The following is a 24,971-nucleotide window of genomic DNA, read 5'->3' as shown; positions in this document are numbered from 1 at the left end:
CGCTAATCTTCGAAAGTTCTTCATCGATTGCTTTGAAATTTTCACACAACGTTCTATTCGCATTCGACCAGGTTTTTATATAAATACTTTACAGATGCCACGTCTGTGACGGTAAAAATAACATGCTTTTTCTGAAAAACTGTGTTTTTCATGTGAGGAAAAGCTTCGTAACCTCTTAATCGATTGCTTTGAAATTTTGACACAACGTTGCATTTGAATAAGCACGTCTTTTTATATATCGACTATATTCATGCCTCACCTGTGACAGGAAAAAACATGATTTTTTTTTAAATAGAGCCATCTGTTGGATGTAAGAGCAACACATGCTGTAATCTTTGAAAGTTCATCACCGATTGCTTTGAAACTTTGACACAGCGTTGCGTTCGAATAGGAGCGTGGTTTTATATACCTACTATATAGATGCCAACCCTGTGACAGGTAAAAACATGCGTTTTTTAAAAACAGCGCCATCTGTTGCACATAATAGCAACATGCACGCTATACTGAATATGTCACGAATTCCACTTCAATGTTTCCGATTGCATTGATAAATTTTATTTTCATAGATTTATATTTGTTATATTTTTTATTGAATTATTTTGTGTGATATTGATTTGGAATTGAGCTGTGTTGTTTATCATACCGTTCATTTCGTATATATAAGTATGGATACCACACCTGTGACAGGTAAAACTATGCTTTTCTTGAAAAACAGCGCCATCTGTTGCATGTAGGAGCAACACACATACTATACTAAATATCTTTAATTCCATTTCAATGTTTCTGATTGCATTGATAAATTGAATTTTCATAGATTTTGATTTATTTTCATCTTGATTTAATTATTTTTTGTGAATTGCATTGGAATTGAGCTGTGTTGTTTACCATACAGTTCATTTCGTGAGTATAGTTTATTTCTATATTTTTTTCATATTTTCATTTAATTTTTTAACTGTTTTCCTTTTATTTCAGTGATGGGAACATCAGATCACTTGATGTTCCCAATTCTCTGATGGCAACATCAGACCATTTGGGAAGGCATCGGACGAGGAAGTGAGGGAATGGTGGGGATGATGAGGGGACAGAAGTGAGAGATGGTGGGGGAGGACGAGGGGACAAGGGAGGGGGGGTAAGGGTGGAAAAGGATGAGGGGATGGGGGAGTTTGGTATGGAGGGGACGAGAGGATGGGGGGAAAGGAGAATAATAGGGAGGATAAAGGGACTGGGGTGTGGGGCATGGTGGGAAGGAAGAGGGGATGGTGGAGTGGCTAGCAATCTAAAATAAACTATACTTACGAAATGAAAAGTATGGTAAACAACACAGCTCAATTCCAACAGACTTCAAACAAAATAATTAAATCAAAATGAAAATAAATCAAAACCTATGAAAATTAAATTTATCAGTGCAATCAGAAACATTGAAATGGAATTGTAACATATTTAGTATAGCATGTGTGTTGCTCTTACATGCAACAGATGGTGCTGCTTTTCAAGAAAAGCATAGTTTTACCTGTTAAAGGAGTGGCATCTGTACTTATACTTACAAAATGAACGGTATGGTAAACAACACAGCTGAATTCCAACACAATGTCATACAAAATAATTTAAAAAAATTAAAATAAATCGAATTCTATAAAAATAAAATTTATCAATGCAGTCGAAAACATTGAAATGAAATTGTAACATATTTAGTATTGCGAATGTTTCTCCTATGTGCAACAGATGGCGCTGTTTAAAAAAAAAACATTGTTTTACCTGTCACAGGTGTGGCATCTATATAGTAGATGTATAAAAACACACGTGTATTCAAATGGATCGTTGTGTCAAAATTTGAAAGTAATCGGTGAAGAACTTCTGGAGATTACAGCGTGTGTTGCTCCTACATTCAACTGATGGTGTTGTTTATATAAAAAATCATGTTTTTTTTCCTGTCAAATGTGAGGCATGTATAAAGTAGATATATAAAAGCATTCACTTATTTGAATGCAACGTTGTGTCAAAATTTCAAAGCACTCGGTAAAGAGGTTTCGAAGATGTTCCCTCACATGAAAAACACAGTTTTTCCAAGAAAAGCATGTTTTTTCCTGTCACAGACATGACACCTACATAGCATGTATATAAAAACGTGCTCGGATGCGAATGAAACGTTCTGTGAAAATTTCAAAAAATTTCGGTGAAAGAACTTTCGGAGATTAGCGATTTTGAACAAACGAACATTTCCATTTATACATATATATATATATATATATATATATATATATATATATATATATATATATATATATATATATATATATATATATATAATATATATATATATATTATATATATATATTATATATATATATATATATATATATATATATATATATATATATATATATATATTTATATAGTTGTGGAGCAGTAATATAGTGCGAGGAGGAGAGCTCTGTCCAGAAGACTTAAGAACCATCAGTGATAGGGGGAAGGGAAATGGTTTTAAAATTTAGGAATACTGGAAGTAGGGTTGTGAAGGTGGTGGTGAAGATGGTGGTGCAGATTGTGGTTTAGATGGTGGTGCAGAGGGTGGTGCAGATGGTGGGGAGATGGGAATGGTGGGGAGGACGAGGTAACGGGTGAGGGGGAAATGTTGGAGAGGACTAGGAAGTTTGCTGTGGCTCAGCAACGCACATGCGTTTCTGAGCCACAGCAACACGTGGCCGGGTACTGCTAGTTGTTATATAATTTCAATATATAATTTATAAAATTTTCTTAAATGAAAAGCAAGTTTCCTTAAGGAATGCACAGGCTCAATGGATGAACTTACCTTGTTCTTTTCTGGATAGGAATTAAGTTGAATTTAAGGTTATTTACCTTTGACAAAATGTTGCCTTTACAAATTTTATTGAGGAAACATGGATTTTTATGCCAACTGTATTTGTAAGAAATGTATTTGTATTGATTATGATGAGAAGACAATGGCTTTCGTGACTCAGCATCTCAGAAAAGATACCACATTTGGACATTGCATATGTCCCTAGATTACAAGATAATGTATAAAATCAATTCCCTCTGTAGTAACAGGAAAGTTTATCAAGTCCTTCACTCGCAAGCGCCCATAAATTTCAATTCATAATCTCAGTACTCAAATTCAGTATTGTTATAGATGTACAGGGATGTACTTTTGATTAATTGCAGTTTTTGAGCCTGTAAGATCGATTTTCTCTTCAGTCGATTCTCAGTCTCAGTGCTAGTACTTTCTACTTCAATTCAATTAACAATTACTAACACAAACAGGGGAAAGTAGTCTTTGATGAATTACTATAGCAAAAGGGATGGAAGAGAGGCATAGACCTCAACTTCGAGTGTAGTGGTGAGCACAGGGGTAAGTGACTATGAGGTGGGTGAGTGTTTAGCTACAGGGACCGAGTGTGGCTGCTCTGGATCCGACATGACAGTGTTATCTGCTAAAATATGACTGGTTATACACACCTTGTCATTCTCTGAAATGTATAAAGAGGGCAATGTGAGATTTTTCTCTACGCCTACCTCCCTTAGGAGGTGGACTACAAGTTTAAAGTCTGCTCACGGCAGTTAAGCATGAGTCCAATAGAAAAAGGAAAAGCGGGAGCAAACCGCCAGGCCTCCACCACCAAGGGTGAAAACCTGTCCACAATAGGCCGCTGGCTCCTCCTAGTTAAACATGACGTTAAAACTAATAAAGGGTAACCGACGGGTTCTCACAATCAAATATTTACATTTGATGTGGCGCTATGAATTGGAATTCGAATTCCCAAGAACAGCCGCCTTATCAAGATCACATCAACATTTAATAATATGCAGAAATATGGTGGAATAATATGGTTGAAGGGTTGACATCAAAGACCGTTTTTTATAACATAACAATTTATTAATAACAAGAGACTAACTACTACATTACCGAGTTTACGTTACGTTAATGTCAATCCAGTGGCACGATAACAAACAGCTAAATAGCAACCCTTGCTGTGAGGCTGCATACTGAACTGACCTGAACACAGGTGTGCCCACTGATGATGCAATATTGCAAATCAAAGAAAAATATCACAGACTAAGTTACACCACAGCGAATGGTTACGTTATTGTTCATCAAGTGGCATTTGCAACACAGCTATTCAACAGCCCCTCGAGAAGTGACAGCAGGCTCCATCTTGCTGACACTTCGGGCTGACAACATGAACTAACTGAACAAATGAAGGATATCCACTGAAGACACAAGCATGCAATCAATAGTGTCTCGGTTTCCCTGACAGCTACTATAATCACAAACTTAGGGGTCCTCCCGCCCCCCAGGAGAGACCCATGTAACTAGGAGGGTAGTCCAACAGTGACCCCCCCACCTATCACAACCCAGTGTGAACACTCTTTGCGACTCCCAACAAGAAGTTGCACTGTTGTAAACAGTAACAAAGACAGGCAAGGCGGGATTCTGGGACACAGCTCCACAGATCCCTAGATGACTCTACTCTCGTCACCAGACGAAAAACAAAAGAAATTGCCTTAAGTGATTAATTACGTTAATTGACTGATCGCAGCAGTCAGCAACAAAGTACTACGGTAATCACAAACAATTGTCTCACACTAGACAACAACTTGATGATACTCTACGTTAATCTTTAACACGTGTCTCTCTCTTGTTTACAATAACTCAAACATATATTACATCACACTTGACTCCTAGCAAGTATTCAGTGAGTAATTCTCAATTAAGGTCAAACGGACCACTAATTACAACCCCATTGAGTTACGTTAACTAAGCCTACCCTAATTTGGTAGCTTCTCCACAGTCTGTGTCAAAAAAAATTACTAGTGAGTGTTAATTACCCTAATTAATTCCCTTAATTAATACTGAGCAATTAATTAACTGTCACCAGGACTGATAATTAATCATCCATAAATACGTCTCACTCCGCACTGCCTAAGCAGATCTCATCAAACACTGTGAATTCACGGGAAAGGAGTTAATGATCCTAATTAACAAGATGTGCCACTAATCCACTGTCCTCAGACAGGATATGAGTAATACAACGATTTATGCTAGCTCCATGACCTCGCTTTACCGAGTCATCGGAGCTCTCCAATGTTAATTACTCCACTAATTAACCTGAGCCACTAATTGCTATACCGCAGAAAGGTAATTAGTCTCGAGCAAATTACGTTAACACAAATACTGACAGACTCTGACAGATCCTCTCCCACTACGTGAATTCATGATGAGATGGCTAATTACATAATTAGCTAGATTGGTCAATTAGTTGTCACACGGACAATTAATTATTCCCGAGACGTATCTCACTCAAGCTCAACACTGTTTTCTCTCATAACAGCCCTCACTCACTCCACAATACTAAGTGTGCACCCCTTATCCAGTTAATTACCCCTTACTTAATTAACTCACTGAATCCTTAAGTCCTCAACACAACTTAAAGAAACAAAGTAACCTTAGTGTTACATAGGTCACACTACAATGGCATGCAACATCATAAATGCACTGCCCACATATGGTTGCGGCTACTGCAACTCGCTAATTACTGTGCCCACACAATAATGACACACGGTTGTGCAACACACAAGAGTATACTAATATTACTGCCCCCCCCCCTCTTTTTCTTGCACCCATTGCAAAGGACTACTGTGAACACACACACTTACCTCAGCAAGGCAATTAACCCATCAATTGCCTGCTCTCAATAAGTACTGTGAATTCCCTTGAATAATCCTAGAGGTCCCTTAAACCCTCAACACAGTTCCTGGGGCAATAATATTGTATAAACTGAAGCAGTACTGCACAAACCTGCAACATAATAATGCCGTCAGCATACCCCACATGCTAATGACATCATTAGGCAATCAGTCAGCAATCACATCTACTGACTCACCACACAACACAGTACATAAACATGCAAATGAACACATAGAAATGGCATTCACATAATCAATGAAAATTATATCATCAAGTAAAAATGTAACTACACAGACCTCTGAGGCCCCCCATTGACATCCCTGCAACCGGGCCTGCTTACCTCTAATGATTATATTTTTACGGTACTCTATGGCATTAATCCAGTCTGAACGATTATATAGAATCGACAGGCTGGATCACTTATATGGTAAATCTCTGCACTGACCGGTTACATACTCTAGTCAGTCTACTATATATACATTATGATACTACAGTGTGGTCCCGTGTATAATATCTATCTCCAGGTACCGCCCTTATCAATCACCTGGACCCTACTGACAGCTGTCACTCAGCTGCTTCTCTAGCCTGGCGAGGCTCTGAGACAACTCTTACCGTGAATTTCCACCGGTACCCATCACACTGTAAACAATGATAATAGATCACAACCAATGATAATAGATCACAATGATCACAACCCTTATTTATTTCCTCATTTCCCAAGTCACTACCCTACTAGCTGACAACACGTAGCTTGCTTGCTCCTCATGCGTCGACAAGATGTGGCCCTAGGCTGTCTAGGGAAAGTGGCCAAGGCATGTGGCCACCGCGCCCCTCCCGAGCTGAGAGGGGGGGTGGGGTTTGGCTGCGTGGGTGGCCTGGGTGGGTGGCCGCTGCGCGGGCAGGTGGGTGGGGTGGCCGGGCCATGTGGCCGGACCATGCGGCGGGTGGCCGGGGTGGCCCCCCGGGCATACACACGTGGTTGAGGAATCGCCCACAACTCCAGCACACTAGAGCCTGCCTTGCTCTACACTGGGGTGACAATGGCCGGCGGCGTCACCACCGGGTGGACCAACAGGGTCGAATTCAAAGTCCCACAGGGGCCTGTAATCTTACCACGATTACACTAGGAGGCCCTGTCTGATTTCCGTTAATTGTCTAACCACTCTAGACAGGTTATTCAAACCACCTGTTACACCATGAGGCTCTGCCAGCTGCCTCCTGGTGAACACTGTCAACTGTCTCTTTAGCTTTTTTACTGTTCCTTCCGTAAATCGTCGGCCCTCGAATTTCACGAAAATTGGGCCTAGACACAACCAGGGATAGCAGGGGTGCCATCCCTGCTAGTTAACACGGTAACGTCCGCGATTAACGGGGGTGGAGGGGGAAAACTCCCCCCCCTCTACCCAGACACGTCCTAGTCCACCTGCTACCCTGCTCAGACTGACGGTTTCCCGCGCTAGGGAAACTCAAAATGCCCATACCTTCTCCCTACTTTGTCTTGACCAATCAGCCTGGAGCCGGCACGGCTCCCTCGTGCCGCATCCAACCATAGCTCTTCGCGCCAAAACTAGGCTTGGAGCACACATGCCTAAACCAATCAGGCTCTCTCACCCTCGAGCGTCCCGTGAAGTCACAAGGAGGGGGAGGTCTAAGGAGAGTGGCGTGATGTCTCCCATGTGGGGGGGAAAGGCAACATTCACTCCACTCTCCCCCCACCTCTAACGGTTTTAGTCAAGTACCTCACCGTCCTATTTCACAGAAAGGAAAATTTCTGTAATTCTCTCTACAGAGCAATCACAGACCTCTAACTACTCACAAATGATAGTTATTAACATAAGCTTTCATTCAACACCCAACAAGCACATGTTATTTTGAAAGCTTCAGTTTCTAGAGTGACTAGCCTAATCTAGAAACTAGGAAAACTAGCTGAGGGATCTAGATCCCTCACAGGCAAGAGAGCCTTCTTGCAAAAGGTCTGCCTTGCTCTGCCATGCTGTGTATTCTTCTATGTAATGCTATGCAAGAAGTATAAATGAAAATTAAATAATTTTGATAATTTCTTGAATTTCATTGAATGTTAGGTTTATAGATTTTATTTGATTTCCTAAGAATGATTATAATTAATAAATATATTACAAAATAAAAAGAATGATAGCAACATTTTAGCTGTCTAGAGTGACAGTATTCATATCCAGTGGCCCATAGGAAAACTGTAGTCGTCTTCGTTCTTTAGTGGACTGTATGGAATGTCACAGTGTTCTCTAGGTGGCTCACATTTAGGGGGACGCAGCAGGAATGGTGCTGCCTTCACTTACCTGCCGGATGAAATAAATTTCAGTACGTTATAGTAAAATTATATATGTATAACATAACATGCACTTATAATTAATATAAAATTTAAAGTTTTAGCTTGTATTTTTAATTCTGGTATTTTGTCACACATGAATGATATTATCAACAAGGAGAATACTTAATACTTTTATCATTGTGAATTTATCTATTGCAAAATGTGTATTTTCATTTCTCTCTAAAAAAATTGCAATATTTTTCAAATATTTATTTGCTGAACATTGGTTAACCTAGTTAGTTATATTTAATTCAGTGGCAAGTAATTGACTTACTGAGGTTGGCTGAGAAGCCTGTGTTATGTCCAAGCTGCTGATATAGAACAATTAGTGAAACATCTTAACAAGGATCCCTAACAAAAATAGTTATTACGAACCGTTCCCATAACGTTTATCATAATGTATATTATAATACACAATATAGGAATCTGGGTGCCCAAAGTCTTTCATCATCTAGTAAAACATTGTTAAGACTTATACTCACCTAGTTGTACTCACCTAGTTGTGCTTGCGGGGGTTGAGCTCTGGCTCTTTGGTCCCGCCTCTCAACCGTCAATCAACAGGTGTACAGATTCCTGAGCCTATTGGGCTCTATCATATCTACACTTGAAACTGTGTATGAAGTCAGCCTCCACCACATCACTTCCTAATGCATTCCATTTGTCAAACACTCTGACACTAAAAAAGTTCTTTCTAATATCTCTGTGGCTCATTTGGTCGCTCAGTTTCCACCTGTGTCCCCTTGTGCGTGTGTCCCTTGTGTTAAATAGCCTGTCTTTTTCTACCCTATCAATTCCCTTGAGAATCTTAGATGTGGTGATCACATCCCCCCTAACTCTTCTGTCTTCCAGCGAAGTGAGGTTTAATTCCCGTAGTCTCTCCTCGTAGCTCATACCTCTCAGCTCGGATACTAGTCTGGTGGCAAATCTTTGAACCTTTTCCAGTTTAGTCTTATCCTTGACTAGATATGGACTCCATGCTGGGGCTGCATACTCCAGGATTGGCATGACATATGTGGTATACAAAGTTCTGAATGATTCTTTACACAAATTTCTGAATGCCGTTCGTATGTTGGCCAGCCTGGCATATGCCGCTGATGTTATCCTCTTGATATGTGCTGCAGGAGACAGATCTGGCTTGATATCAACTCCGAAGTCTTTTTCTTTCTCTGACTCCTGAAGAATTTCCTCTCCCAGATGATACCTTGTATTTGGCCTCCTGCTTCCTACACCTATCTTCATTATATTACATTTGGTTGGGTTAAATTCCAACAACCACTTGCTCGACCATTCCTGCAGTTTGTCTAGGTCTTCTTGATGCCTCAAACAGTCCCCTTCTGTCTTAATCCTTCTCATAATTTTGACATCGTCCGCAAACATTGAGAGAAATGAATCTATACCCTCTCGGAGATCATTTACATATATCAGAAACAAGATAGGACTGAGTACAGAGCCCTGTGGGACTCCACTGGTGACTTCACGCCAATCGGAGGTCTCACCCCTCACCGTAACTCTCTACTTCTTATTGCTTAGGTACTCCCTTATCCACTGGAGCACCTTACCAGCTACACCTGCCTGTCTCTCCAGCTTATGTACCAGCCTCTTATGCGGTACTGTGTCAAAGGCTTTCCGACAATCCAAGAAAATGCAGTCCGCCCAGCCCTCTCTTTCTTGCTTAATCTGTGTTACCTGGTCATAGAATTCTATTAAGCCAGTCAGGCAAGATTTTCCCTCGCTGAACCCATGTTGGCGATTTGTCACGAAGTCCCTTCTCTCCAGATGTGCTACCAGGTATTTTCTCACGATCTTCTCCATCACCTTGCATGGTATACAAGTCAAGGATAGTGGCCTGTAGTTCAGTGCCTCTTGCCTGTCGCCCTTTTTGTATATTGGGACCACATTCGCAGTCTTCCATATTTCTGGCAGGTCTCCCGTCTCCAGTGACCTACTATACACTATGGAGAAAGGCATTCAAAGTGCCTCTGCACAGTCTTTCAGTACCCATGGCGAGATCCCGTCTGGACCAAGAGCCTTTCTAACATCCAGGTCCAGCAGGTGTCTCTTGACCTCTCTCGTAATTTCAAACTCTTCCAAGACCGCCTGGTTTACTTCCCTTTCTTCTAGCACAGTGACCTCACCTTGTTCTGTTGTGAAGACCTCTTGGAACCTCTTGTTGAGTTCATCACACACCTCTTTGTCATTCTCTGTATACCTGTCCCCGCCTGTTCTAAGTTTCACTACCTGTTCTTTCACTGTTGTTTTCCTTCTGATGTGACTGTGGAGTAGCTTTGGTTCCCACAAGTGGAGTAGCTTTTATCCCACAATGTGAGAATTGTGGGATAAAAGTCCAAAGAATGGAAAAACTCAAATTTGAATATAACAAAATATGACTTGATCAATAAATAATACAAATGCACAGTGACACTTGGCGAGAACAAATGAAAAAAAGAGATATAAACATGTGACACTTACGTAATAGCAAAATTATAGGTGCAGAACAAATACTTTATATACAAGCTGCGTTAGTCTACCGACACCCAAGGGAACAGAGTAGGTCTTGCAGCTAGAAGCACTGAGGAGTATTCTGACCTCTGTTGTTGTTGAAGATTCGCTACCTGGAACAAAAAGCTCCAAGTAACACGGGCTATGGTGAGCCCGTAGATAGTTATTTGACCTCTGGAGGGTAGTGAGCTCCTTTTATACACGGCCAGGTCCAGTTGTAGGTGGCGCTGATGTGCATGTAATTGTCACCGGCAGTCTCAAACAAGCAGCACGGCTGGTGAGTGGAGTTTGCCTGACAACAGGTGTGTCGGGTACTTGTCGGGGGAGGGTGGTGGTGGCGTCTGGTTAGACACGGCTACTGGGCACATGTTATTGTGGTTCTTGATGGCAATTTCTTACATTGGAGTATGCAAATATGGTGTTGAATTGGCGGTAAAGGAATAGGCAGGATCTCCTTGCCGAAGCAGGAGATTATCGTAACACTGTATATGATTTTTATCAGCTTTCTAAATGGAGAGAAGCTGGTACAGTTTATGGCCTTGGCTGCTGGTTCATCAATAGCGGTCATGGATTGTGCCACAATGACCAGTAACTTTTGGGCCAACAACTAACCATAGAGGCCCCTAGTTCCAAATTTCAGCCTTAGGAAAGCACCTAGTCTTCCTCTTGTTAAGAGATTCAGGAAGATTTCCTATAGAGTCTAGATCCCACTCATTATGGACCGACTACAGCCCATCATCAGTTATATGATTGATTTCTTGGAGTGAGTGTTCTTGGCTCAGTCATGTGTGACGGTAATGTGTTGGAGTGTTGATGTTCGCTGTTTTCAATAGCAGGGGGCAGTGCCTCGTCACATTTACAGAAAAAAAAAGAAACAGCTTGTCTGTTTGTCTGTGGTAAGGTAATGGGAAGACACACAAAACACAAAGTATAAACAATGAAATTTTAATTACTCTAGAAAACAAGATATGAACAAAGACAATCCCTGGGCTTACGTAAAATTCAAAACAAGTCAACAAACAAAACAACATGAATAATTAATGCATGTGAAATTTACTCTAAAATAAAGTGCAAGAATAATAATAATATCAATCAGGTGCTGAGAATACTGGCTTTAAGCTGCCACCTCCCTTAGTACACGACAGCCTGAGCTTTGTCTACCAGAGAGAGAGATATCAACTCCAAAGAGCACAGAGATATTCTGAGGAGTACGGCGTGTGCTGGTCCACACGTCGACTCAGGTAGTGGCGTGAGTGCAGGTGCGGCGACACACCAGCCAATCAGGAGCAGGCAGGCGGAGAATGGGTAGTTTGCTCATTGACGGCGGGCGGGAGCCGGTGTGTCTGGTGGTGCAAGGTACGCTTTGCTTCCTGGGCAAAACGTTTGGCGATACTGGTGGACGTATCTTCAATATAGTATCTTGTACTTGAATGACGTGAATTATGTAGGGAAGAGCAGGTTCAATCTATCTTGAAAGAGATTATCGTCACAACTCTCCCCCGAAGCCTGCGGTTCCGGAAGAAGTGACGTCTTCATGTGGTAGAGTGATAGCTGGAGTTGCCTCTACTTCATAGACTCTGGAGAGGGCGTCGGCTATGATGTTGTCAGATCCCTTGATATAGCAGATCTCCAGGTTGAAATCTTGCAGATATAAAGCCCATCGTAGAAGACGTTGGTTATTGAATTGGGCTTGATGTAAGAAGCGGAGAGGATTGTGGTCTAAGTAGATGGTGGTAGATCTAGCACCTTGTAGGTATGGAGCAAAGTGCTGTAGATTCAGGACGATGGAGAGTAGCTCCTTCTCGATAGTGCTGTAGTTCCTCTGGTGGGGTTTCAATTTGTAGCTGTAGTAGCTGGCAGGTAGTACCTCCTCGCCTCGTTGCTGCATCAGGACACCCCCGATGCCGGTACCACTGGCGTCGACATGAAGGATGAAAGGCTTGGTGATATCTGGCGGGGCGAGAATAGAATTAGAATATGGTAACGGAGCACTATTATGTTCCTGAAAATGGTTATGAGGATCAGTTAGGATTTCCGAATTGGAAAGCGCTGACTCAGTGTCAGTGCTTTCGGGAGGAGAAGCAGGGAAGGTCTCACTGTGGATGTATGGCCTTTTAAAGGAAGAATATGTTATCAATACAGTGGGAGGAGTACCGTTATATAGCTTCAGGAGGTTGACGTGGCACAGCTGGGTCTTCCACCGCCTATCTGGAGTCTCTAGAACGTAGTTGTGGTTGTTTCTGCACTCCTTGATGCGGTAGGGTCCTGAAAACCTGTTTTGCAAAGGAGAACCTGGGATAGGGAAATAGGCAAGCACGAAATCTCCCGGTTTAAATTTCCTTACTTTGCTGTTCTGGTCGTAATGAGTCTTCATCCTCTCGTGTGCTTTCAATAGATTATCCTTGGCAAAGTTATGTACCCTCTCTAGAATGTGTTGTAGGTTTTGAAGAAACTGGGGCACATTCTGATGCTCACTGAAGGTGGCATCACGTAGAGAGCCTTTAAAAGCTTTGAGAGGAGTACGGCACTTACGTCCGTAGAGCATCTCATAGGGAGATACTCCTAGAGACTCATTGGGAAGACTTCTAAAGATGTACATTATCAAATCAATTTGCTTATCCCAATCTTTAGAGGTTTCAATGGAAAACTTCTTCAGGAGTGCTTTAATAGTCTGATGACTACGCTCAAGAGAACCCTGTGAAGCAGGATGATAGGGGCTGAACAATACCTGTGTGATGTTGAACTCTTCCAGTGTCCTCATGAAGAGATCACTGGTGAAGTTGGTGCCACAATCGCTCTGAACCTCCCTTGGAAATCCATACTGGGTGAAGATCTTCAATAAGTGTTTCACAACCGTAGCAGCCGTAATGTTCTTTACTGGAACTGCTATGGGGAATCTGGTGGTAGGACACAGGATGGTTAGTATATAGGCGTTACCAGAACTGGTTCGAGGTAAAGGACCAACACAGTCTATAATAAGTCTGTGGAAAGGTTCCGCAGGCACTTGTATGGGAGTCAGTGGTGCTCTGGGGATAGAGATGTTCGGTTTACCTGCCATCTATGTATGACACTGTTTGACGCTATTTACCATACCTGGCCAGTAGTAGTCTTGACGGATTCCGTGGTAGGTCTTGTTAAATCCGTAGTGTGAGAGTGCTCCGTGGGCCAGGTGTAGAATAGTGGGCCGCAGGCTGGCAGGAATCACTAGTTGTTCGAAATTGGCCCAATCGTCCTCCTCCTTCAGTTTACTGGGTCTATATCTGCGGTAGAGCAACTCGTTCGCTAGGAAGAACCCAGGAATACTGTCAGGTTGAGTCTCAGCCTGGAAGAATAATGGTGTCAAGGTAAGATCTTCCCTCTGTAACTTACTGAACTCCAACGTGGTCAGATTCGGGGATAGTTTCTGAGGGTCTTGAGGGACAGGGGTAGCAGTAGAGTCAGCTGGCTGTGGTCGTGTAGCTTGTGCACGGGTGGTCACTAAAACCGGAGGAGAAACTTCATCACTCTCTTGAACCTTTGCTGAAACCGCAGATATAGACCCAGTAAACTGAAGGAGGAGGACGATTGGGCCAACGTCGAACAACCTGCACTACTGTGACAGTTTCGGAATGTTCCTGCTCTACAGGAGTTGTTGTCTTAAAGTGTAATACTTAGCCGGGACATTAACTTCCCTCCTGTAGACTCTAACAAGTACATTCCTGATGTTTTATGTTTCCCCAAGATAAATGAATGGTTTTAGTTAGCACCCGTAAGGATGCCGATATCCGTTGTGTAGTGGGAATTTATCTGGTGATCTGTTAAGATAACCCCATTTTGTTTAATGAATCTGCTGTGACTCCGAGACCAGTCACTTGTAGGGCTGTCGGCATTGATTCCTCAACAATTACATACAATGGCCTTGTATATTTCCCTAGAGGAACTAGTTATTTTACTACCTTGTGTTCTGGTGGCCTGTTATTATTATGTCATGATCCCCAAGTAAGGCTCGTGGTGTAGAACTTTTCCCATAAGTAAATGAACCTCCTGGCCTCAAATCAATGAATTCAAAATGTCTGGGGTTGAGTGAAAGTCAACTAAAATACACCTGTTTTCTGAGTCAACATTACTACACGACACATCTTATATACACAATATTTACACAACCACAACAAAGGACATTTTATCACGAAAGTTAACATAAGGCACAAGTAACATCAATTAGCCGTCCCTAAGCAAAGATGACATAACAACATGGGTACATTAAATAGCGTGGACAGGCTGCTAAGTTGTGGACAAAGTGGGTGGTGAGGTTACTTACCCAGATTTGGGTAGGGGGGGGGTTGACATACATTGTATTTCTGCTTGGTTGAGCCTCACTCTTAGGAATGTCAAAGAGATATTTGTTTCTCGTGTGGTGACTGTGAGTTCTATTACATCACTCTAAGAAGAGCTTAAGGTCAGATGTTGGCATTGCAATTCAGAGTTTTAGGGGATACAGAGAACACTTGAGAGTATGCGTAGAGACTGGATAATTAATGTAACATGTTCAAGGATTTCAGTAAGAGTGGTGTCTGGAACTGAAATTTTGTGATAGTTCTAATTGCTGATTTTCGTTGAGTAATTAGGAGAAAGAGGTAATTAAGGGTGAGGGATCCTCGGGCATAGATACAAAAGGTGAAATATGGATAAATGACAAGGAGTTAGTGTAGAGGAGACTAGGAGTAAGTGAGGAGTAGACTAGGAGTGAGGGCGGAGGAGACGAGGAGTGAGTGTGGTGGAGACTACGAGTGAGTGTGGAGGAGACTAGGAGTGAGTGTGGAGGAGACTAGAAGTGAGTGTGGAGGAGACTAGGAGTGAGTGTGGAGGAGACTACGAGTGAGTGTGGAGGAGACTAGGCGTGAGTGTGGAGGAGACTACGAGTGAGTGTGGAGGAGACTAGGAGTGAGTGTGGAGGAGACTAGGAGTGAGTGTGGAGGAGACTAGGAGTGAGTGTGGAGGAGACTAGGAGTGAGTGTGGAGGAGACCAGGAGTGAGTGTGGAGGAGACTAGGAGAGTGTGGAGGAGACAAGGAGTGAGTGTGGAGGTGACCAGGAGTGAGTGTGGAGGAGACTAGGAGTGAGTGTGGAGGAAACTAGGAGTGAGTGTAGAGGAGAATAGGAGTGAGTGTAGAGGAGACTAGGAGTGAGTGTGGAGGAGACTAGGAGTGAGTTTAGAGGAGACTTGGAGTGTGTGTAGAGGAAACTAGGAGTGTGTGTGTAGAGGAGACTAGGAGTGAGTGTAGAGGAGACTAGGAGTGAGTGTGGAGGAAACTAGGAGTAAGTGTGGAGGAGACTAGGAGTGTGTGTAGAGGAGACTAGGAGTGAGTGTAGAGGAGACTAGGAGTGGGTGTGGAGGAGACTAGGTGTGAGTGTGGAGGAGACTAGGAGTGAGTTCAGAGGAGACTAGAAGTGCATGTGGAGGAGACTAGGAGTGAGTTTCGAGGAGCCCAGGAGTGAGTTTGGAAGAGACTAGGAGTGTGTACTCACCTAGTTGTACTCACCTAGTTGTGCTTGCGGGGGTTGAGCTCTGGCTCTTTCGTCCCGCCTCTCAACTGTCAATCAACAGGTGTACAGGTTCCTGAGCCTACTGGGCTCTATCATATCTACACTTGAATCTGTGTATGGAGTCAGCCTCCACCACATCACTTCCTAATGCATTCCATTTGTCAACCACTCTGACACTAAAAAAGTTCTTTCTAATATCTCTGTGGCTCATTTGGGCACTCAGTTTCCACCTGTGTCCCCTAGTGCGTGTGCCCCCTTATGTTAAACAGCCTGTCTTTATCAACCCTGTCAATTCCCTACACTTGTGTGGGAGTGTGTAGGAGGAGTGAGAAGAGAAAGGACGAATTGAGAGAGAGAAGAGAGAAGAGAGAAGAGAGAAGAGAGAAGAAGAAAAAAAGAAGAAGAAGAAGACGAGAGAGAGAGAAAGAGAGAGAGAGAGAGAGAGAGAGAGAGAGAGAGAGAGAGAGAGAGAGAGAGAGAGAGAGAGAGAGAGAGAGAGAGAGAGAGAGAGAGAGAGAGAGAGAGAGAGAGAGAGAGAGAGAGAGAGAGAGAGAGAGAGAGAGAGAGAGAGAGAGAGAGAGAGAGAGAGAGAGAGAGAGAGAGAGAGAGAGAGAGAGAGAGAGAGAGAGAGAGAGAGAGAGAGAGAGAGAGAGAGAGAGAGAGAGAGAGAGAGAGAGAGAGAGAGAGAGAGAGAGAGAGAGAGAGAGAGAGAGAGAGAGAGAGAGAGAGAGAGAGAGAGAGAGAGAGAGAGAGAGAGAGAGAGAGAGAGAGAGAGAGAGAGAGAGAGAGAGAGAGAGAGAGAGAGAGAGAGAGAGAGAGGAGGCTGTACGGCGGGGTGGCGGGCGCAGTCGGCTGTGGCGGACAGTGGCTGTGGCAGGCAGTGGCGGGCGCAGGCTGCTGTGGCAAACAGTGCCGGCGGGCGACTGTGGCGGTGGGCGGCTGTGGCGGTGGGTGGCTGTAGCGGACAGTGGCGGCGGGAGGCGGTGGCGGTGGGCGGCTGTAGCGGACAGTGGCGGCGGGAGGCGGTGGCGGTGGGCGGCTGTAGCGGACAGTGGCGGCGGGAGGCGGTGGCGGTGGGCGGCTGTAGCGGACAGTGGCGGCGGGAGGCGGTGGCGGACAGTGGCGGCTGTGGCGGACAGTGGCGGTAGTGGAGATCAGTGGCGGCTGTGGCGGACAGTGGCGGCTGTGGCGAACAGTGGCGGTAGTGGAGATCAGTGGCAGCTGTGGCGGACAGTGGCGGCTGTGGCGGACAGTGGCGGTAGTGGAGGTCAGTGGCGGCTGTGGCGGACAGTGGCGGTAGTGGAGGTCAGTGGCGGCTGTGGCGGACAGTGGCGGCTGTGGCGGACAGTGGCGGTAGTGGAGGTCAGTGGCGGCTGTGGCGGACAGTGGCGGCTGTGGCGGACAGTGGCGGTAGTGGAGGTCAGTGGCGGCTGTGGCGGACAGTGGTGGCGGGTGGCTGTGGCTGACAGTGGCGGCTGCGTCGGACAGTGGCGGCAGTGGCGGATAGTGGCGGCTGTTGCGGACAGTGGCAGCGGGCGGCGGTGGTGGACAGTGGCGACGGTGGTGGACAGTGGCGACGGTGGTGGACAGTGGCGACGGCGGTGGACAGTGGCGACGGTGGTGGACAGTGGCGACGGTGGTGGACAGTGGCGACGGTGGTGGACAGTGGCGACGGTGGTGGACAGTGGCGACGGTGGTGGACAGTGGCGGCGGGTAGCTGTGGTGGTTGGTGAAGGGCAGTGGTGGTTGATGGTGGCTGGTGGCGGGCGGCGGTGGCAGCGGTGGCAGGTGGTGGCGGGTGGTGGCGGCTGTGGCAGGCAGCTGGGACACCCTCCACCACTGACGGCCAGAGTTATACTAACCATGTGTGTCTCTCTCACCAGAGATGCCAGCCCGCCTTCTCAAAATGTTTCCTTCAAAAGATTGTACATTATCTTTGAACAACAAGTTTGATTATCAAGGAAATAATGCATATATTATTGTCACATTAATACTGTGCAATATCTTATTACATTCCTGCTAAATAATTATAAGTTAAAACAGGACAAAAACTCTTACTGACGCTCATACTCACTCTTACTCTTACTCTCACTCTTGCTCTTACTCTCACTCTTACTCCCAATCACTCTTACTCTCAATCACTCCTACTCTTATACTCGCTCTTACTCTCACTGTTACTCACTCTTACTCTCACTGTTACTCACTCTTACTCTCAATCACTCTTACTCTCACTCTTACTCTCAATCACTCTTACTCTCACTCTCAATCACTCTTACTCTCATACTCACTTTTACTCTTACTCTCACTCATACTCACTCTTACTCACTCCTACTCTCACTCACTCTTACTCCCTCTCAGTCACTCTTACTCACTCTCAGTCACTCTTACTCACTCTCATTCACTCTTACTCCCTCTCAGTCACTCTTACTCACTCTCATACTCACTCTTACTCTCACTCACTCTTACTCCTACTCTCACTCTTTCACACTCTCAGTCACCCTTACACACTCTCATACCCCTAATCACTCTCAATCACTCTTACTCACTCCTACTCACTCTCACTCACTCCTACTCACTCTTACTCTCACTCACTATTTTTCAATTTGCTATCAATGTGTTTGCAATACAATTCTCTAGAGGAGTAAATGAATATAAACTCCAAAAGTCCGGCTTACCATCCGCAGCAGAGAAAGTGCGAGCGTGTTACCCAGGAGTGCACAAGAGCGATGACATGTATACACTCTTTTCACTTTGGTCACCTCAATTTTCGTCCTATGTCTTTCATTTTGGTATCAATGTGTTCGCAATAGAATTTACAAGAGGAGTATATGCATAAAATGTCAAAAACAGCAACCCGCTCCACACGCCGACAAGATGAATGTAGGCCGTGGGTACCAGAAAGAAAGAAACATGCCACCCCAAGGCACCTCTCATTCCATTAGAGAGCGCGGTAATACTGAAAAGTGTATACTCTTTTCAAGTTTGTTACCTCAATTCTCGTCCTAGGTTTTTCAATTTGGTATCAATGCGTTCGCAATAGAATTCTCTACAGGACTAAAGACATATAAACTCCAAAAGCCCGGAGTACCATCCGCAACAAACAGAGAAAGCGAGAGCGTGTTACCCGGGAGCGCACAAGAGCGATAAAAAGTATACACTCTTTTCACTTTGGTCACCTCAATTGTCATCCTAGGTCTTTCAATTTGATATCAATGTGTTCGCAATAGAAATCCCAACGGGACAATATGCATAAAATGTAAAAAACAGCAGCATGCTCCACCCGCTGACAAGATGAAAGCCGGCCGGGTTACACAGAAAAGAGTGCAATGCAGCACTGGACTTCCATTAGAGAGCCTGGTAATACTGAAAGTGTATACTCTTTTCAACTTTGTCACCTCAATTCTCGTCCTAGGTTTTTCAATTTGGTATCAATGTTTTCGCAATCGAATTCTCTACAGCTTTAAATGCATATAAAATCCAAAAGCGTATAAGCCAAAAGCGAGTGCAGATAAACTCCATTAGTGGACATTTAGCAGCTAAAATTTTGACTGCATACTTCGTCATTAACGGGAGAAAGTGTTAGAAACCTGTCATATGAAGAAAGATTGTCAAAGCTTATATTACACTCTCTAGAAAGGCGAAGAATTAGGAGTGACACATGGTAGAGGTGCACAGTAGGATGAATGGACATAACAAAGGGGACATTAAGAGGGTATTAAAAGTAACAACACAAGACAGAACTCGAAACAAAGTGTAAAAATTAAAAAAAATTAGATTTAGGAAAGAACTGCATGGGTATATACACTGAGTTTGTACCTGAAGGTTCATGTATACAATATTACAGAGTTCCAATTAACTACCATGCATCCAGTTAAATTATGTTATGTTTATGTAGTATAAGTTTTTTATGTTAATATGTTTTTGTTGATTTATTTGTCTATTTTCATAAGTAAAACATGCTTACCGTCTTATTCCAAGTTTTATGATAACTTTACAAGGTTTAAAACATAAAGTTCAATATAATATTCAGGTTTTCATACATCAATTATACGTTAATATTACATCATAATAACGTAATGATGTCGTGTAAATAACGTTACATTGACGTCATATAAATGTATTATTTACGTTATAAGAACGTAAATTGGATAGGTTTACATAAAGTAAAAAAAAAAAAAATGTTGACTGAAAGTTATTTATTCTTAAGTATAAAGCATGAAAACATTATAATTCCATAGCATTCAATAATATTTGTAAATTTTTACATAAATCTTAAAGACCTGTGTCTCAAGAATATATGTTTTCAGTTATATCTAATGGTTTTACGGACGTCGGAAATACGTATTTATGTCAAAAGTTACAGTATAACCTTTGTGGCCCCATTTAAAAAGTCCACAAACTTTCTGTGTTTGCTGCGTAGGAGTGAGTGTAGAGGAGACTAGGAGTGTGTGTGTTGAGAAGACTATGAGTGGGTGTGGAGGAGACTAGGAGTGTGTGTTGAGAAGACTAGGAGTGGGTGTGGAGGAGACTAGGAGTGTGTGTTGAGAAGACTAGTAGTGAGTGTGGAGGAGACTAGTAGTGAGTGTTGTGAAAACTAGGAGTGAGTGTGGAGGAGACTAGGAGTGAGTATACTCACCTAGTTGTGCTTGAGGGGGTTGAGCTCTGGCTCTTTGGTCCCGCCTCTCAGCCGTCAATCAACAGGTGTAGAGATTCCTGAGCCTATTGGGCTCTATCATATCTACGCTTGAAACTGTGCATGGAGTCAGCCTCCACCACAACACTTCCTAATGCATTCCATTTGTCAACCACTGACACTAAAAAAGTTCTTTCTAATATCTCTGTGGCTCATTTGGGCACTCAGTTTCCACCTGTGTCCCCTTGTTCGTGTGCCCCTTGTGTTAAATAGCCTGTCTTTATCTACCCTATCAATTCCCTTCAGAATCTTGAATGTGGTGATCATGTCACCCATAACTCTTCTGTCTTCCAGCGAAGTGAGGTTTAATTCCCGTAGTCTCTCCTAATAGCTCATACCTCTCAGCTCAGGTACTAGTCTGGCGGCAAACCTTTGAACCTTTTCCAATTTAGTCTTATGCTTGACTAGATATGGACTCCATGCTGGGGCTGCATACTCCAGGATTGGCCTGACATATGTGGTATACAAAGTTCTAAATGATTCTTAACACAAGTTTCTGAATGCCGTTCGTATGTTGGTCAGCCTGGCATATGCCGCTGATGTTATCCTCTTGATATGTACTCACCTAGTTGTGTTTGCAGGGGTTGAGCTCTGGCTCTTTGGTCCCACCTCTCTACCATCAATCAACAGGTGCACAGATTCCTGAGCCTATCGGGCTCTATCATATCTACACTTGAAACTGTGTATGGAGTCAGCCTCCACCACATCACTTCCTAATGCATTCCATTTGTCCACCACTCTGACACTAAAAAAGTTCTTTCTAATATCTCTGTGGCTCATTTGGGCACTCAGTTTCCACCTGTGTCCCCTTGTGCGTGTTCCCCTTGTGTTAAATAGACTGTCTTTATCTACCCTATCAATTCCCTTCAGAATCTTGAATGTGGTGATCATGTCCCCCCTAACTCTTCTGTCTTCCAGCGAAGTGAGGTTTAATTCCCGTAGTCTCTCATCGTAGCTCATACCTCTCAGCTCGGGTACTAGTCTGGTGGCAAACCTTTGAACCTTTTCCAGTTTAGTCTTATCCTTGACTAGATATGGACTCCATGTTGGGGCTGCATACTCCAGGATTGGCCTGACATATGTGGTATACAAAGTTTTGAATGATTCTTTACACAAGTTTCTGAATGCCGTTCGTATGTTGGCCAGCCTGGCATATGCCGCTGATGTTATCCGCTTGATATGTGCTGCAGGAGACAGGTTTGGCGTGATATCAACCCCCAAGTCTTTTTCCTTCTCTGACTCCTGAAGAATTTCCTCTCCCAGATGATACCTTGTATCTGGCCTCCTGCTCCCTACACCTATCTTCATTACATTACATTTGGTTGGGTTAAACTCTAACAACCATTTGTTCGACCATTCCTTCAGCTTGTCTAGGTCTTCTTGAAGCCTCAAACATTCCTCTTCTGTTTTAATCCTTCTCATAATCTTAGCATCGTCCGCACACATTGAGAGAAATGAATCGATACCCTCTGGGAGATCATTTACATATATCAGAAACAAGATAGGACCGAGAACAGAGCCCTGTGGGAATCCACTGGTGACTTCACGCCAATCGGAGGTCTCACCCCTCACCGTAACTCTCTGCTTCCTATTGCTTAGATACTCCCTTATCCACTGGAGCACCTTACCAGCTACACCTGCCTGTCTCTCCAGCTTATGTACCAGCCTCTTATGCGGTACTGTGTCAAAGGCTTTCCGACAATCCAAGAAAATGCAGTCCGCCCAGCCCTATCTTTCTTGCTTAATCTTTGTTACCTGATCGTAGAATTCTATCAAGCCTGTAAAGCAAGATTTACCCTCTCTGAACCCATGTTGGCGATTTGTCACGAAGTCCCTTCTCTCCAGATGTGTTACCAGGTTTTTTCTCACGATCTTCTCCATCACCTTGCATGGTATACAAGTCAAGGACACTGGCCTGTAGTTCAGTGCCTCTTGCTTGTCGCCCTTTTTGTAAATCGGGACCACATTCGCCGTCTTCCATATTTCTGGTAGGTCTCCCGTCTCCAGTGACTTACTATACACTATGGAGAGTGGCAAGCAAAGTGCCTCTGCACACTCTTTCGGTATCCATGGTGAGATCCCATCTGGACCAACAGCCTTTCTAACATCCAGATCCAGCAGGTGCCTCTTGACCTCCTCTCTCGTAATTTCGAACTCTTCCAAGGCCGCCTGGTTTACCTCCCTTTCTCCTAGCACAGTGACCTCACCTTGTTCTATTGTGTAGACCTCCTGGAACCTCTTGTTGAGTTCTTCACACACCTCTCTGTCATTCTCTGTATACCTGTCCTCGCCTGTTCGAAGTTTCAATACCTGTTCTTTCACTGTTGTTTTCCTTCTGATATGACTGTGGAGTAGCTTTGGTTCGGTCTTGGCTTTGTTTGCTATATCATTTTCAAAACTTTTCTCTGCTTCTCTTCTCACCCTGACGTACTCATTCCTGGTTCTCTGGTATCTCTCTCTGCTTTCTGGTGTTCTGTTATTCCGGAAGTTCCTCCACGCCCTTTTGTTCAGTTTCTTCGCTTCCATACATGCCGTATTATACCATGGATTCTTCTGTTGCTTCTCGGATTTTTTCCTTTGGGCCGGGATGAACCTATTTACTGCCTCCTTACACTTTTGGGTAACATAGTCTATCATACCTAGTACAGACTTATCTCTGAGGTCTGTGTCCCAAGGTATTTCCCTGAGGAATCTTCTCATCTGTTCATAATTCCCCTTTCGGTTTGACAGCCTTTTGATTCCTAGTTCTTTTTTGGGGGAGATAATTCCTAGCTCTACCAGGTACTCAAAGTTCAATACACTGTGATCACTCATTCCCAAGGGCGCTTCCATCTTAACTTCCCTTATATCCCACTCATTTAGGGTAAATATCAAATCAAGCATTGCTGGTTCATCTTCTCCTCTCATCCTTGTTGGTTCCTTGATGTGCTGGTTTAGAAAGTTTCTTGTAGCCACGTTCAGCAGCTTAGCTCTCCATGTTTCTGGTCCTCCATACGGGTCTCTTTTCTCCCAATCAATCTTCCCATGATTGACGTCTCCCATAATTAGTACTCCAGATCCATTCCTGCTAGCAACAGAAGCTGCTCCTTCTATTATGTTAATGGTTGCCATGTTGTTTCTATCATATTCCTGTCTGGGTCTTCTGTCATTTGGTGGTGGATTAAATATGACTACAACTATAGTTTTTCTCCCACCAGTTGTTATGGTACCTGCTATGTAGTCACTGAAACCTTCACAGCCCTGAATAACCATCTCCTCAAAATCCCAGCCTTTTCTTACCAGCAGAGCTACACCACCACCACCACCTCTTCCTTCCCTCTCTTTCCTCATAACATAATAGTCCTGTGGGAACACTGCATTTGTTATCGTTTTCGTTAGCTTTGTTTCTGTGAGGGCTATTATGTCTGGGTTTTCCTCTAGTATCTGTTCTCCAAGCTCATTTGCTTTATTTGTAATTCCATCTATGTTAGTGTACATTGCTTTGAGGCTCACTTTCTTCTGTTCCTTCTCAAATCGCATCCTTGGTGAGTGTTCTGCTGGTGGGGGAAGCTGTTCCATGGGTGTGAGGACCTGTAAGATGGATAACAGGGTCTCAGAGGATAGTGGGATGAGGGGCGGGGGATCCAGTGAAGGGGGAGGGACAGGGAGGGTATGGGATGAAAGGGGAGGGACAACAGGAAGGAAAGGAGGGGGAGGGGGGGATTCGGCAGGAGGAAAGGAGGGGTAGAAAGGTGGGGATTGAGTGTGGGGGGAGATTTGGCTGAACATTTGAGTGGGGGCAGGGAGGGTTTAGGGTAGGGGGTTTTCTATGCAGAGGAGGGTGGCGGGGTTGTCCTCCCCTCTGGTGTTACTGGGTAGCTGGTTGTGGGTTTCCCCCTCGCCTCTGGGGGTGTTGTGTTGGGAGCTGTGACTTCCTGGTTTTCCCTCTCGCCCTGCGCCTCTTCCTTGCTTCTGCCACCACGGCTCTCTCCTCCCTCGTCATGTTTCTCTGGAGGAATACTTTTTGAATTCTCCCGCGTTTTACAGGGAGCTCTTGCTTGATAGAATCTTCTCCTTTGTGCTCTCGTTTGCAAACACTATCTCTATCACTCGGTCTTTGTTGTACCATTCTAGCCTGAAAACCTTCTCAATGCTATGCTCAGCCCCTTCCAAGTCTAGTGCTTTCAGTACTTCATTCACTGCTGCTTTTTCCTTGTCATTCCACTC

The sequence above is a fragment of the Procambarus clarkii genome, chromosome 83 (genome assembly GCF_040958095.1).
Source record: "Procambarus clarkii isolate CNS0578487 chromosome 83, FALCON_Pclarkii_2.0, whole genome shotgun sequence".
Classification (NCBI taxonomy): domain Eukaryota; kingdom Metazoa; phylum Arthropoda; class Malacostraca; order Decapoda; family Cambaridae; genus Procambarus; species Procambarus clarkii.
This window is presented reverse-complemented; position numbering follows the sequence as displayed.